Source organism: Mesoplodon bidens (assembly GCF_964165515.1).
Source record: "Mesoplodon bidens genome assembly, chromosome: 7".
NCBI lineage: Eukaryota > Metazoa > Chordata > Mammalia > Artiodactyla > Ziphiidae > Mesoplodon > Mesoplodon bidens.
In genome coordinates this window covers 2,596,745-2,611,691 of record NC_138164.1, presented here as the reverse complement: position 1 = coordinate 2,611,691, position 14,947 = coordinate 2,596,745, and positions in this window count along the sequence as shown.

Genomic DNA, 14,947 nt, shown 5'->3' with positions numbered 1-14,947 from the left:
AAATGTTCATTGCAGCTCTATTTACAATAGCCAGGACATGGAAGCAACCTAAGTGTCCATCAGCAGATGAAGGGATAAAGATGTGGCACATATATACAATGGAATTTTACTCAGCCATAAAAAGAAATGAAATTGAGTTATTTGTAGTGAGGTGGATGGACCTAGAGTCTGCCCTACAGAGTGAAGTAAGTCAGAAAGAGAAAGACAAATACTGTATGCTTACACATATATATGGAATCTAAGAAAAAAAAAAAAAGGTCATGAAGAACCTAGGGGTAAAACGTGAATAAAGACACAGACCTACTAGAGAATGGACTTGAGGATATGGGGAGGGCAAAGGGTAAGCCGGGATGAAGTGAGAGAGTGGCATGGACATATATCCACTACCAAACGTAAAATAGATAGCTAGTGGGAAGCAGCTGCATAGCACAAGGAGATCAGCTCGGTGGTTTCTGACCACCTAGAGGTGTGGGATACGAAGGGTGGGAAGGAGGGAGATGCAAGAGGGAAGAGATATGGGGACATATGTATATGTATAGCTGATTCACTTTGTTATAAAGCAGAAACTAACACACCATTGTAAAGCAATTATACTCCAATAAAGATGTTAAAAAACAAAAATAAAAAGACCAAAAAACTGAAAAAAAAACCCCCAAAAGAAACCATTAGAATGTCTTCGAGGGGAACCAGTGTTCCTTTGGGGATGGTCTCAGGATTTCTACATGGTTTCAAACAACAGAACCCAAGAGCTGCTGCCTCCAGTGAGGAGCAGGTGCTTCTCCCGGCCCCCGGCTCTGCCCCCCACGTTGCCCACCGCCTACACGGACGTGGAAAGGCAGGAAAAGAAGGAGGGACTGGAGCAGGGAGAGAGGGGCACATCCAGAAGACTTCAGCAAAGCCGATGGGGAAGGATGGAAAGGAACACAAGCGGGTCAAAGCACACTGTGATTTGCCTCTTTTGTGTGATGAATTGTTTCCAAAACCAAGGCTGCATGTCCCTGCAGGAACCCCCTCCCTCCACCTTCGGAAACATCCTACTTAAGCTTGCAGTTCCTCTCTTTCCCAGGTCCTTCCTACTCCTCGTCTCATTTCTCTTGCTCACAAAGACTCCTTCCCAGATGTGCAAAGGTCCTCCCTCCTACAGCAGTGCTCCCCTCCCTCCACCAGGACCCCCCTTCCTGACCCAGTTCCCTTCTCTAAAGGAAGGCGCCTGGCCCTTCTGAGATAGTGCCCTCATGTGCATGTGGACAAACACCCATGCACACACACACTCGCACACACATGCACACACCCCACCCCTGACCCTCAGAGCCGTCCCTTCTTTGTGGAGACACACACTATACCCCCTGGAAACAGAGCGTCTTAAACACAATTTGAGCCTGTAAAGGCTGCAAGGGATCAGGCAGTGAATTTCCTTAAATATGAAGCCTGCTCATTACTGCAATTAATTGGCATTGCTGCACTAATCGTAAGGCAGCCTGCCTATAATAAGCATGGCAGCAGCCTGCTGCGTGCAGCGGGGAAGAAGAGATGGGATCTGAGCCCTGGGCAGTGTTTACAGTGGAGGATACAGGAAATCCATAAGCATTCTCAGTTTTTGTAAAGCAAGGTTGCACTATTGGGTTTATATTAGCAATTTTCAATCATCTTTTATTAGCGCCCTATTGATCTTCCATCCATTTCCTTAATGTATTAAAGCATAATAATCTGAAGAAATTTCATCCCTGGTCAGCTGACTGTAAAAAAGTCATCACCACACAATTGCTTATTCAGAAGCTCTGAATCCCTCATGCAAACCCCTTTGGACATTCAGACACGCTGAATGAAATGAAGTTTCTCTGAAGTGAAGTGGACTGAGGGTCCCTGCCAATCGTGTGTGTCTCTGGCTGGACCCCTTTTGGCCATGGGATGCCAAGTCTCAGGGAATGTTGGGAATCATTCATACAGTCTTTCATCCTGGCCTCATTCTAGGCACGCACTTCACTGAGCCAATGGTGCAGATGAATTCCAACTCCAATCTGGCCTAATTGTATGAACGCGACTCAACTGGGTAAGGCCTGTAGGCCTCCATTTCCTCACCTATAAAATGAGAATATTAACCTAGATGACCTATATGGGTCTTTTCAGCTCTAAAGTAAATTGGTTTAATCAAAAGACATAGACCTTCCTAACAACGGGCTTCTCTTCTTGTAGGGAAGATACCACATATTTATACTCACTTAGAACACAAAGCAATATGTTGTCCGTGCTAGGGAAGATATAAAATATAACAGGCATCCAGAGGAGGGAGACATTTCTTAGTGAGGTGACCAGAGGGGACTGCCTGGAAGAGGGGTCATCTGAGGTGCATCTTGAGGAGTGAGAACTTCATCAGCAGAGAAGCACTGGAGGGTGGGACTTGCCACGTGATGGTAACACTGCACTCCAGGGAAGGGAGAAGGAGGATCTAGAAGGCATGGAGTCTTGAATTCCAAAGAAAAAGGCCATTTCAAGAAGGAGGAGAGTGTTTCTGGGGGCCATGGGCTTCCAGGAGATGAGAGAGGCTGACCGTTGTGTCCTGAACCAACGTGGCTCCAGATAACAGGCCTCCTGTCCTCCTGCCGGGTCCTGGTGGGCCTGACAATGGTCACCTGTGAAATGCCCCGCCATAGTCTTCATGGCAGGGCTGCCTTCATGCTCCCCAAGCCTGTGGTGTCTGTAAATCCTGCTTTTTGTTCTGTGTACGACAAATGCTGCTTTTCCAGAAGCTCAGAGGTGACACAGCAGGAGATAAATGGAGGCTGCTCCATTGCTAAGACATCCTGGATGGCCTTCCTTTTCTTTCTGTGCCAGGCTTCCACTGGGGGCCCCTTCTTGACGAGGTTCTGGTGCTCTTGCCTTCTGCTCCTGAATTGTAGGAGTCCTTTCATCCTTCATAAAGTATCCCCCTTATCCTGCCAAAATTCTCCCCACTCCCGCTGTGAGCCAGGACTTAGTGGGTATTCCACAAGGAAGGAGGCTGGATCCTTGCTTTTATTAAACTTCAGTGGAGTAAAATGAGTCTCGAATTTGGAGTTAGAAGATGGGATTTGAGACCTAGATCTTCCATATTCTACCCTGAGAATCTTGTCAGCTTCCTCCTCAAATGTGAGCTTTGATTGACTCATTTGTCAAATGGGGGCAGTGGTTCTGCTGGACAAGCTGTTTGAGAGAGAATCAGATTACATGACAAAAGGTCATTTATTTCGTAAATGCACCATTTTGATTTCTACTATGGTTATTATAACTGTGCAGAGAGAGATAATCTTTATCATTTTAATAAGTTCATCAGCCATTCCACAAAAGAAGTAATACATCTGATTTTAAATTATGTGTACATATTACATAGCTGCTCTCGGGCAGTGTGTAATTTCCTTTACTGTCAGGCAATCCTGGCCGACCTGTAACTTAAGTCAGGTATACAGAGCATTTTCACCTGCTTTTCTCCATGCATTTTCTACTGGTTATGGAATTCCTCTGGTGCCTTTAGAGGACACTTGGCTGCATGGCTGTTGTGAAGGGTTACCACGTCCTGCTCTCTGGGTGGTTGGACTCAGCTGGTGGAGGGAACCAAAGGGTCTTGGGGGTCCAAGCTCAGTTTGTCCTCCTCTCAACAAGCGATCATATTGTGGACAGGTCCGGTAGAGAGTGCTTGGTCCTTGTCCTGGGTTGTCAGTGGCACTCAGGCCAGCCCAGGCCCTCAAGGAGCAAGAGCGTCTTTCCCCTGACAGGGGTCCACAGCAGGGGCCTGGCCCGCCCGAGCCCACAGGGTCAGCACTTTGCTTCCAGGTGGAAGGACACTTCTCTCCTGCCTCTGCTGCTCCGTCCCTGGGAACAGTCTCGCATGCCCTTTCTCTCCCCTGGGGCAGAGCTCCAGCATCCTTTTTAGAACTTAGTATCACTTTGCACCATTGAGCTCTATGTTGGAGGATGTTTCCTTGACTGAAAGGATACAGGGAGGCAGAAAGGCCAAGAGCATCAGAGAAGGACAGCATATTTGCTCGAAATTGAAGATGTGGCCAGTGTGGTCTTGGTTATTTGTAGGGTTTCCTATAGGGTTAGGAGGTTTAAAAATATGCCCTTGTGCATCAGTTGCTTTGAGGGCCCTTTGAATCACATCCCTGCTGGCCTAAAATATATTTGAAAGTGAGAACACGGAGGAGGAGGGGGGAGCAGAAGCCCACTCATGCAGATACAGGGACATAAATGACTCAGTTTCCTTCTCCACAAAGAAGATAATGACGCTGGTTGCTTTGCTGGCAGGTTAGCTAGTGCGTGGGTGCTGTGTTAGTTAATGTCATAAAGAAGTGCAAAAGCATACAAACTTTAGAAGCACTCTGGTGCCGTACGATTCTTGGTGCACGAACCAGCCTGTGTATGCCAGTATTTATAAGAGTGAGGGAGTAAGAGAAAGCTGTCAGCAGAAAGCAGAATATGTGTGTACACAGCAGAAAGCAGAATATGTGTGTGTACCAGTTCAAGGCTGAGTAAAGGAGTCTAAATAGAGTGACATCCTTATAAAGTTGACACAGTTTTCTTGATGAAATGCCAATGTGATAACTTTGGATGCTTTGGGCTGCAAGTAATTGAACCCTTACTAACAGGGGCTTAGAAAATTAGGACATCAAAGAAACCTGGAGGTAGGATGTCCAAAAGCTCAGTAACAGTGTCTGGGACCCAGGATCTCACAGTTGATCTCCAGCATGCTTGAGACATGGGGTCTTCATTCCATGGATGGGAGGTGGCTGCATTTCTCCAGCCCTCACACCATCACCTGGCTATGATCAAAGGCAGGAGCAAAGGGGGCTGGAAGAGTGTACCTGTGCCTTTTGGGTGAGGGCAGGATGCTCAGCTCAGCTACTGGGCATGTGTTCAGCCATAGCTGCAAAAGACACAGGACAGTGAATTGCTGACCTTTTTAGCCTCTATTGTGGGAGGGCAGGCTCTGCCAGTAGAAAAGAAAGGAGGGGAGAAAAAGAGGATTTTTATGTAGATTTCAGCACCTGGTGTCTTTGGGAGCAATGGGCTTGTAGATAAAGACCTGCAATTTGTTGGGAAATATTCACTCTGTGAACACCTGAGGTGATGCTGCAGCTTCCTGTTAACTGCCAGCAATCTGCTCGCCTAATGTTTCTTTGCAGTCTCCGCCTCCCTGCATGTTCAGGCTATAAAGCTTTGGCTTTGCCTTGCCTTCTCCCACCCATGGATCATCCCCAGCAACAGACCCTCCTGGATGTGTATATGGCGCCTACCATGTAGACTGGATTCCTCTGGTGTACCCCTTCCATGAAACAGAGAGTATGTGAATGAGGGCCAGGGGACCCCCAGTAGCTTTGCAGTCTTGTGGGTTGACTAGCCCTGCAATCCTGGATATGGTATCAATACAATGTGTGTATAGTGGCCCTGAAAATCAGTATGAACCCCTGCTTGGGCCTGAAAGAAATGGGGCAGTTCTATTGAAAACCCAGGCAGAAGGTCTAATGAGAAATTCATCAGATGTTCAGTGACACTGCCTAACCAGGGGCTCCCATCGGCTTGCACCCTTCTCTTCCAAACGAAGGACCAGTTGTGTTTGTTTATAACCAACTGGCTGCCCTTCCTTCCCTCCCCCAGTTGCAGACCAGCAGCAGCTGCTGCAGAGGTTTCCTCTCCATCAGACCCAAGCGGTCAATGGATGTTCTTCCTGCCCCTCACTCTTTCCTGATGCATTTTTCATCATTAAAGGGAAACTGTCATTTTGGTGACAGATATTAGTATGATTGGTGTCAGGAATGAATCTTCCTTTCTCTGTCAGCCTTGCTCCACACAATCCTAAGACAATGTTCTGTTAAAAGGCCACTTCCATTTCCAACTCAAGCAGTGGGTGAGAAGGTCAGGCTTCGGCTGTGACGGATGGGCTCTGTCAGGGCTGGAGCTGTGCAGGGCAGCACGGCGGGAGCCTGACCCTTCCAGCACCAGGAGAGCCTGAGGAGGTCTCTGGGAAACCATGCCTAATTTCTGCCTGGATTCTGTTGGGAACATAGTGTGATAAAATGGAGACCTGCAGCTCTATTTGGTGACAAAGCTTCAGGGATAGATTTGCCATCGTCAGTGGTGTACAGAGTGATATAAATCCAAACCCTTATATTGAAAAGCTGACCTAGAAATGGAAAATTCTGTTTTCTTTCAACAAAACTGTGAGCCAGCCTCTCTAGATGTTCTCCTAAGTACAGATCTGAGCCTTGAGTGAGCTAGCGGTAGTGATGTGTTCTACCTCTATAGCATGCCTCATCTGATGCTCTACATAAAGCAACCTTTCAGAACTCATTTAGAGCTCAATTTCCTCAAGCTGAAATAAAGAAAATGGTACCCAGGCTCTCCCTCTCAATGACTGAGATGCTGATCCAGTTCAACGGATGTTTATTGAACTCACACTCAGGGCCACACACTTGGCTCAGCCTGGGAAGATACAAAAATGGACAAGAAGTGGTACCTGTCTTCAGAGAGCTTCTAGCCTCATAGGTGAGATCAAATAGGCAGTCGACTATAATACAAAAATATGTATAAGAAGTTCAATACTTTGTAATATATCTCTCTGAAATATATGCTTGTATATCCAAAAAAGGTTTGATTCTAACCAATGAAGGAGAGGGACAGAGGGGCATCAGTGAAAGTAATATTTTATGAAGAAAATGGAATTTTAACTGGTTATTGAGGTCTGAATGGGATTTAGAAATCTGTGGTTGGAAAAGAAGAGACCCCGCAGATGGGAAGTTTGAGCAAATACTTAGACTGGGAGATACAGAGGGTCTGAACAGTCCCAGGATGGTGGGTGAGGGTCGGAGTAGGGCCACAGAGGCTGACGCTAGACAGTTAGGCTGGCATATTTCTAAGAGCATTGATGACCAAACTTGGGAATTTGAACTATAAAGCAGGCGAGCCACTGAATTTTCCTGAACAGGTAAAGGACATTACTGAGCTGTGCTTTAGAAATATAAAGCTGGTTTCTGTGTATGGGATTGTTTATGTCAGGAGTTATCTAATTTATCTGATCCAAGTTTCATCAAGAAAATATTTTGTAATACCTTTATTTCCATGAAAATTAAATTTGTAGATAAAATAAGCTATCCATATACCTACTTGAAAAAAATGACCTAGTTAATGTCCTAATTGGATCTATAAGAAACATAAATAGAAAATGATTGATAATCAAGTAAGTGTAAAATAAATCTTTAGGCACAACTACACCATAGGATGTAATGAAGTGTGGAAGCTTGTGTCTGTATATAGAATCTCCATGAATGTGATGGCTACGTTGCAGACTGATACAGGGCTGTAGAACTGGTGACTCGACTACGTTGAGCTTTACTATTGGTCGTGAGATCTTTCAAACTAGTAAACAATCCTTGGTGAGGATCTGAACAAATCAAAGCACAGTCTTCCCTTAGCTGACAGGTAGTTGCATTCCTGAAGGATTAGTGAATATTAAAACCTTGCAAAGATATTTTGTGTTGATGCATCAAATGGAGTACAGTTTAGGCTTAGATATAAAAAAAATCACTCACCTAAATGTGAGGCAGGTATTCGACAATGGTAACAATATCATGTGCATTGCTGAGTGTCTAGCCTCCCCGGCCCCCGTGCACTGAGTGGCTGGCATGTCTCTGAAATTACAGTGACAACCAACCTCCCCCTAGGAGTCTACCCTGCCCCTGTAAGAAGCACAGGTTTAGGGACAGGCTGGAGGCAGAGAGCTAAGATTTAAGTAAAATAGTAGAAAAAAGAAACAAGGGGAGCCTTCGTGGAGCCCAGAAAGGAGAAAAAAGGTAGGAGACACGCCTATCCAAGGGAGATAAGCGGTATCAGCTGTGAGCTTTCAAGCTCCGTACAAATATTGCTGCTTTTAGAGTTGTATGTCATTATGTTCACTTCCTTCCAGAAAGGGAATCTGAAGCCCTGAAAAAATGCAATGACTCTTCCAAAGACATAGAACAGGTCAGGAATTGCATTAGACACCAAATGCCTGTGACCTACATTTTCACTATAATTACTGATGCAGGGGAGCTTCTACTCAGCGTGGAGAATTGTAAGCAGAGAACTAGAGCAGAGTCAATACAAAGATGGAAACAACTTCTGGAAATTGTCAAATTCCAAGCGCTCTACTTAGCACCTCACTATTCTATGGATTGCCTGGAAAACTCCACGATTCCAAAGATCAGGATTCTCCAATCCATCCACTTCGGTGTGTGCTTAGGTCTCTACATATTCATCAGCAACATTTGAGACAAAGGAAAGAGATAATTACAAGGAGAGGTTTTTCGAGATATTAAAGTTTAACAGGATTCTTGACATTTGTGTCCTGTCAATTTCCATGTAATTATGCTCAATTCCCAGAATTCAGAGTCAGTTGTACCTGTTAATGCTTAAAGATGATATCCTTGGAAAATAATTTATAAGACCGTTTTTCAAAATTTTCAGGTTCAAACCAAGCACCCTGGCGTATAGTCTGATTATTATTAATGTTATTCTTGGATGGAGTGATAGGAGGTCATAAGCTGGACGTTGGGATTAGAGTGGATTTTTTATGAGAGTGTGGCGAGCTAGCTTTCCCACGAGCAGAATGGTGTACTGAAAATATTTATATAACCTGATGTGTAAATGTCTCCTATTTTGGTTTGATAAATAACAGGAACATGGGAACAGTACTCCAGTTCCCTAGAACTCTACTGTGTCTTGGAAGAAAGAAAGGGGTCTGGTAGAGATACCTGTGTGCAGAGATGGGAAGTGGAAGTCGGGGGTCAGATGGGGAGGAAATAGCCAAGGGAGTGGAGGGTAAAAACAGAAGGCAGTCCATCTAATTCTCCCTCAAGGCTGAAGGGGGCTTTCCGCCTGCTCAGGGTTCCTTGTTCACACAAACTACACACAGCTTTTCTTGCATCATTTCAAAAATACTCCTACCAAGTGTACACAACTGTTCTAGAACGGGCTGCCATAAGGTGTGCAGAGGGAAATATGAGCATAATTCCATTATCCCCAGCAAGGTGGATAATAAAATTACTTCGTACATCAGAATATGACATTAAAAAGGTCACCTCAGGTCATATGAATTCAGATGTCCTCCTTAGGTGTTTTGGACAGAGGCCCTTTTGCATGGGACTCATACTTCAAAGGTTAGAGATATACATCAGACACCCCTAACCTAATAAACCAGAATGGGTCTGTCACCCATTAATTTATCCAAGCCTTCCTTTATCCTATTTAGATATTATTTTTTGCCTGTATAACCTTTTATACAGACATGCTTATTTTTGCCCTTAAACTACCATCTTTCAATTTCTCAGAATTCTTCTTCTTTCTAGCTAGAGATTGGTTATCAAGTGTGTGTACACCCTATCCGTACACTTTGTGAATACCAAATGTTCATCTTAATATTTATTCATTTGGAAGTCCCAGCCCTGCCAGAAAATAATTTTAATTTTTGAGCTTTCCCCAGCTGTACTTAAAGTCAACAAATATTTATCAAAAACCTATTATGTGCCAGGCATTGTGTGAGGCTTCGGGTGTATAAGAGACTATGAAAGAAGTTAAACTCTTACAAGTATTACGAATGTTAGACGTACCAATGCAGTGGGCATCTACCTAATTGAATGGAATAGTTATGTTCTTTATGAGGAAGTTAGAACTTGGAAGGATGAATAGAAGTTCACCTGAAAAATGTGGGGACAGGATTCTTGACAGGAAGGCAGCCTGTGCAAAGGCCCCAAGCTGAAAAAGAGAAACCTTTGAGGGATTAAAATAATAATCAATTAAAATAAAAAGTGGTGGGCTTCCCTGGTGGCACAGTGGTTGGGAGTCCGCCTGCCGATGCAGGGGACACGGGTTCGTGCCCCGGTCCGGGAAGATCCCGCATGCTGTGGAGCGGCTGGGCCTGTGAGCCATGGCCGCTGGGCCTGTGCATCCGGAGCCTGTGCTCCGCAACGGGAGAGGCCACAACAGTGAGAGGCCCACGTACCGCAAAAAAATAAAATAAAATAAAATAAAAAGTGGCATGGCTCGATAAAGGAAGAGGTAACAAGAGAAAAGGGTGAAAACAAACCAGGCCACATCATGAAGGCTCAGAAACCACATTAAGCATTTGGGGCTTTATTCAAATTCCTGTGTGGAACCACTAAAGACTGAATCAGGAAGGGAGTGACATGGTCAGGTTTTCAGGAAAACTTGATTTGAAAGTGGAGCTTGAAATAGACCTGGTAAAAGCAGATGGATGAAATCCCTGTAAGAGGGAGTCTCATGATTCCAAACAAGAAAATAAGAAGAGATGATGGCTCAGGCCAAGGTAAGGCCATGGGGGTTGGGAAAGGCGACTGGACATGAAATGTTTTGGGTGAAGAACCCATGAGATAAAGAAATGTAGAATCACAGGGGAGAGGGCCATGGGGGAGGGACAGAGGAGATGAGAAATGAGTCCTGATTCCTGACTCAGAAACTGGTCACATGAAGTTCCTGGATGCTTTGTGAGCTGTCATGATAAATACTATGTGTAACATTTGAAGAATTTATACACAGTAATTTTGAGTAGAGGGAATGTTTCTTTGTTTCTATGTTTCCAATATTCTTCTAACAGTTTACGTAAAATGTTAGGCCCAACATTTCTTTTTTGGCAAAAATTCCTGATCTCTGCCAACAATAATCTATATTATCGTACTCCAAAATGTGCTGTAAGGACCGTAGCTTGGGAGCTACTGGCCATGACTGTTTCCAACGTCGTTTCCCTGGTTACCCATGTGGAGACTGTACCACACGCTAGGTACTTCTCTGGGTACTTTACAGCTGCCATCTCATCTAGCCTCACACAGCAAATGTTTGGGGTAGCCCATATTCCTATTTAATAGAGGAGAAAACTGAGGCTCTGAGAGGTAAGAAAGTTATCAAAGGTCAAGAAAATTATCAAAGGTCAAATGATCAATTATCAAAATTATTAAAAGGTCAAGCTGGCCACTTGTGGAGCTTGGACTGAAAGTCAGAGCCATTAACCCTGCCATCCACACTCCTCTGTCTACTCCCTGTCACTGCTCCTATCCCACTGCCCAGCGTCTAGCATCAAAAAGTACATTTTCCATGATCTTTCCTCAAATATGTTACACTGCAGTTGCCCACTTCTCTGCACGCTCCCATAACTTTGTGGATTATTTATAGCTCATCCAGGTCAAATGAAGATTTAATTACTTAAGGGAACTTAATGTCTTCTTCAAACTTGGGAGAATCCTCTCTGAATTCCCTTTGGCAGATCATTGATAGAAATATTGCATTTGGTTTGTCCCAGCAACTCTCCCTTGGAGATTCTGGTACTAATATTTCTCCATATAGAAACATGTCAATCTATCCTGATTTGTGTCTTAGCTTTAAGCTAATTCTCTGCTTTTGAAAAAAAGTCTCCTCATTACCCACTTCCTTTTTAAGGCATCTTTGGTCCTAAAACCTTGTGGACACTCCCGTGAAAGCTTAGGTGAATTATTTTCATATTTTGTCCATGTTCACATGTCCGCTCACAACACTTTCCCTGCTCTCCCTTCCCCAGATTCAGAGCCACCTGAGCCCCATCTAAGTCCACTTTGCCAGGCCACTCCCAAGTGGCTCTGACTGTCTCATCACCTGCAGCACCACTTGTAGCTTTCTGGCACCCTAGATGAAGAAAGTGTACACACAAGGTTCAGGGAAATCATTCCTTTCTAGGAGGGAAAGCCCACATCAACTCCCAGGTTGGCAGGAATGTGATGCTATTTCTGCAGCCTCCATTGCTTTGTCCAGAAAGACCCTGAACTCCCAAAGGCAAATGCATAACGAGGGACAGACATGGGAAAAGCCAGGGAGATGCATAAGCATGTAGAAATGTGTTCAGTCATTTCTTCAATTTATAAGATTCAATAAAGTAAAGAATAGAGATGCTTTGAATACAGAGGATTTGTTTTCCAACTGAAGACACTGTGAGGATTGTGTAGTGTCTTCTTTTTTTTGATATTTATTTATTTATTTTGTTGTACCAGGTCTTAGTTGCAGCAGGTGGGCTCCTTAGTTGCAGCTCCAGGGCTCCATTAGTTGCGGCATGCGCACTCATTAGTTGTGGCATGCAAACTCTTAGTTGCAGCATGCATGTGGGATCCAGTTCCCTGACCAGGGATCGAACCCAGGCCCCCTGCAATGGGAGTGTGAAGTCTTATCCACTGCGCCACCAGGGAAGTCCCTGTATAGTGTCTTTCATCTAACCTGATGGCGACAGAAGTTAAAAAAAAAAAAAAAAGGAAGTGGGATGGTTTGTGTGTTAGAAATACAAAGAAACATGGGTTCTACAGGCAGTACACATGTAAAGCCTTCCACAAGCAAACAGTTGAGAATGGATTTGGTCCCCTTAAAAATGTGTGGGATACCTTCCCATCTGCCCACCTGCCCCTCAGCTCTGCCCTATATTTCTCCTACCCAAATCCATCAAGGACTGCATCCCTCTCTCCATCACCACCCCTCTGCAGTCCCTGCGAGACAAACAGTGAACATTTATATGTCTAACTCAGGGACCTACACCTTTAGAAACCTCAGGGTGAGTTATTTTAGTCTCAACCAGCTCCTACTTCTTGAGAAAATTAACTTAGCTTGAACACTAATCCATCTGATGAGGTGTTTATCTTTAATCCACATGTTTCACAAGTAAACTGATTTGATGCACGCAATGAGTGTGTGTGTGTGTGTGTGTGTGTGCGTTGTTGTAGGAATGCTATGAATGTGTTAAAATCATAGCAAAATAACATCCCAGAATTTCAGCTGGGACCACATTTATAATAAAAAATATTGATTGATTTCAGGGATAGCAAAGATCAGTTCTACCCAATTACACTCTCACTGCCCCTTCTAAAGCTATTTCACAGCTTTTAGTCTTTTACATACAACTGCCATTATAAAATGTTCTTTGTGACACATAAAATTATATATACACACACACACATGTGCTCACGCACACACACACAGAATTTGCTATATATCTTAAGTGGCTTCTCTTAAGAAACTCAGGAGAGACAGACAAAAACACAGCAGAATGAGTCTAAAATATGAAGTCTAAAAGAAAAAATAATCACTAACAGAAAGGAAAGAGAATGAGAGGGAATTTCAAACTAGAATGAAGAGGTTGGAGAGAGAGACACACAGAGATAGAACACACAGTAAAGTCCTTACTGAAGAGGTGGGGAAAACAGGCCCCCAGAAAGTCCAAAGACACAGAATATAAAACTTACTAGTCTAGTTGACCTCTAAAGCCCTTTCAACCACGACATTCTAATCATCTAGTCTTAAATGGATGGCTGAAATATCCTCTTTATGGCTGGATGCCTAGCACAGACTATGATCTAGACAGCCATGTCCCGGCTTGGCTTTAGGGGAAGAGTCCCAAAAGGGCAATTAATTTAGATTTAATGGGACAGTTACTGTAAGTTTAAATAAATGCCAGTTAAATATTAACAGCCTATTTATTGAAGATTAACATTGCTGGTTGCATTGTGGGATTTTCTTTTCCTTAAAGAAACCCTTTATCAGAAGACTTTTAATCATCATGGCTCTTCCATCGCCTGCCTTAGGTCCAGTGTGGCTCATTAATTACTTTGTGCCACAGTTTTCCGAGTTTTGAAGTGGACACCTTGGTGAATGGGAACAGTGGAAGGACAGGGTGCGGAGGGCTATTTCTCTATAGGAGGAACCAATAAGCAGATGTGAAAATACAGTGCTTTTGAGAAGAGTGTTGAGAAGCATTAAAACCATAGACTGAGAGTTGGAAGAGGACTAGGAGGTCATTTAATCCAAACTCCTCACTTAGAAGGAAAGGGGAAGTGACTTGGGGAACTCCATGCATCCAATAAGTGACAGATTGGGGGCCCAATGCAGTACCCTTGACCCCAGCCCTCTACAGGCTGTCATCTTACTGTCGAACAGTTTTCAAAAGTGCATTAGCTCATTTGGATGTATTAGACACTAGATCTTCTCAAAGGTCCACATACCATGGAGATGTTGGTTCTTCTGAAAACAAAGAAGCTAAAAAATCAAAAACAAACAAAAAAAAGCAAGTGACTTATTTAATGATGGCCTGAGTTAAGACTCGGATCCAGAGACTCTGGTTTATAAAATGATATTTACAAAATGCCACCTCCAATAAGAAGTACAACTGAACCCATAAGTTTTTGAGCAAATTCCTGTCTCATTAAGCTTTACCTCTTCTGCTGTTGCTCCTGGCTGGGGAGAAAATGCAGAAAATTCAGAGAAAAGGTTAAAGAGGGACATGAGTAAAAGGCGATTGATTAAGGAGAAAGGCATGGGGCTGGGCTGCGGAGGAAAGCCGAGTTCCTCTAATGGTACATTTGGGCTTTAAGCTCCAAGTTTGGGGTGGCCGGTTACCATCCAGAGGCTCTTTCTCTGTGAGAAGCCACTACTGACTCTGGTTGGGCTGCATCTTGCAAACCTTGGAATTGGAGTCTGGCTGATCCTGTAGCACAGCCCTGGGATGCTCAAGGCTAGAAACTGGGAGCAATGAGCTCAGCAATGCATGTTAGTATCCAGTGACTAGTGTAAATCTGGACCTGGGGATGGGTAGGGGGGCTTTGGGCTTCACCACCAGGCCCACGGGAGCAAAGACGGGCCCAAGTTCCATGAAGGTGGTCAGAGGCGCTGCTCATTTACTGCTGAGATGCAGGCGTCTTGTCTTTTTCTCAGGTTGTTTGGCTACTTTTCAGGTGTATGTGGGAGCATGGCAGACAAAAGTTCCCAGGCTGCCACACAAAGAGGAAGCCCCATCCTCTTTCTCAAGCTCAGGCTGTTTCCCACAGGCCTGGATCCTGTGTACTTTTCAAGACACTGGGGTGGGAACTGGAGGGTCACCTTCTTCCTGCCCTGGTTGGAAGACTAAGCTACTTCCCTT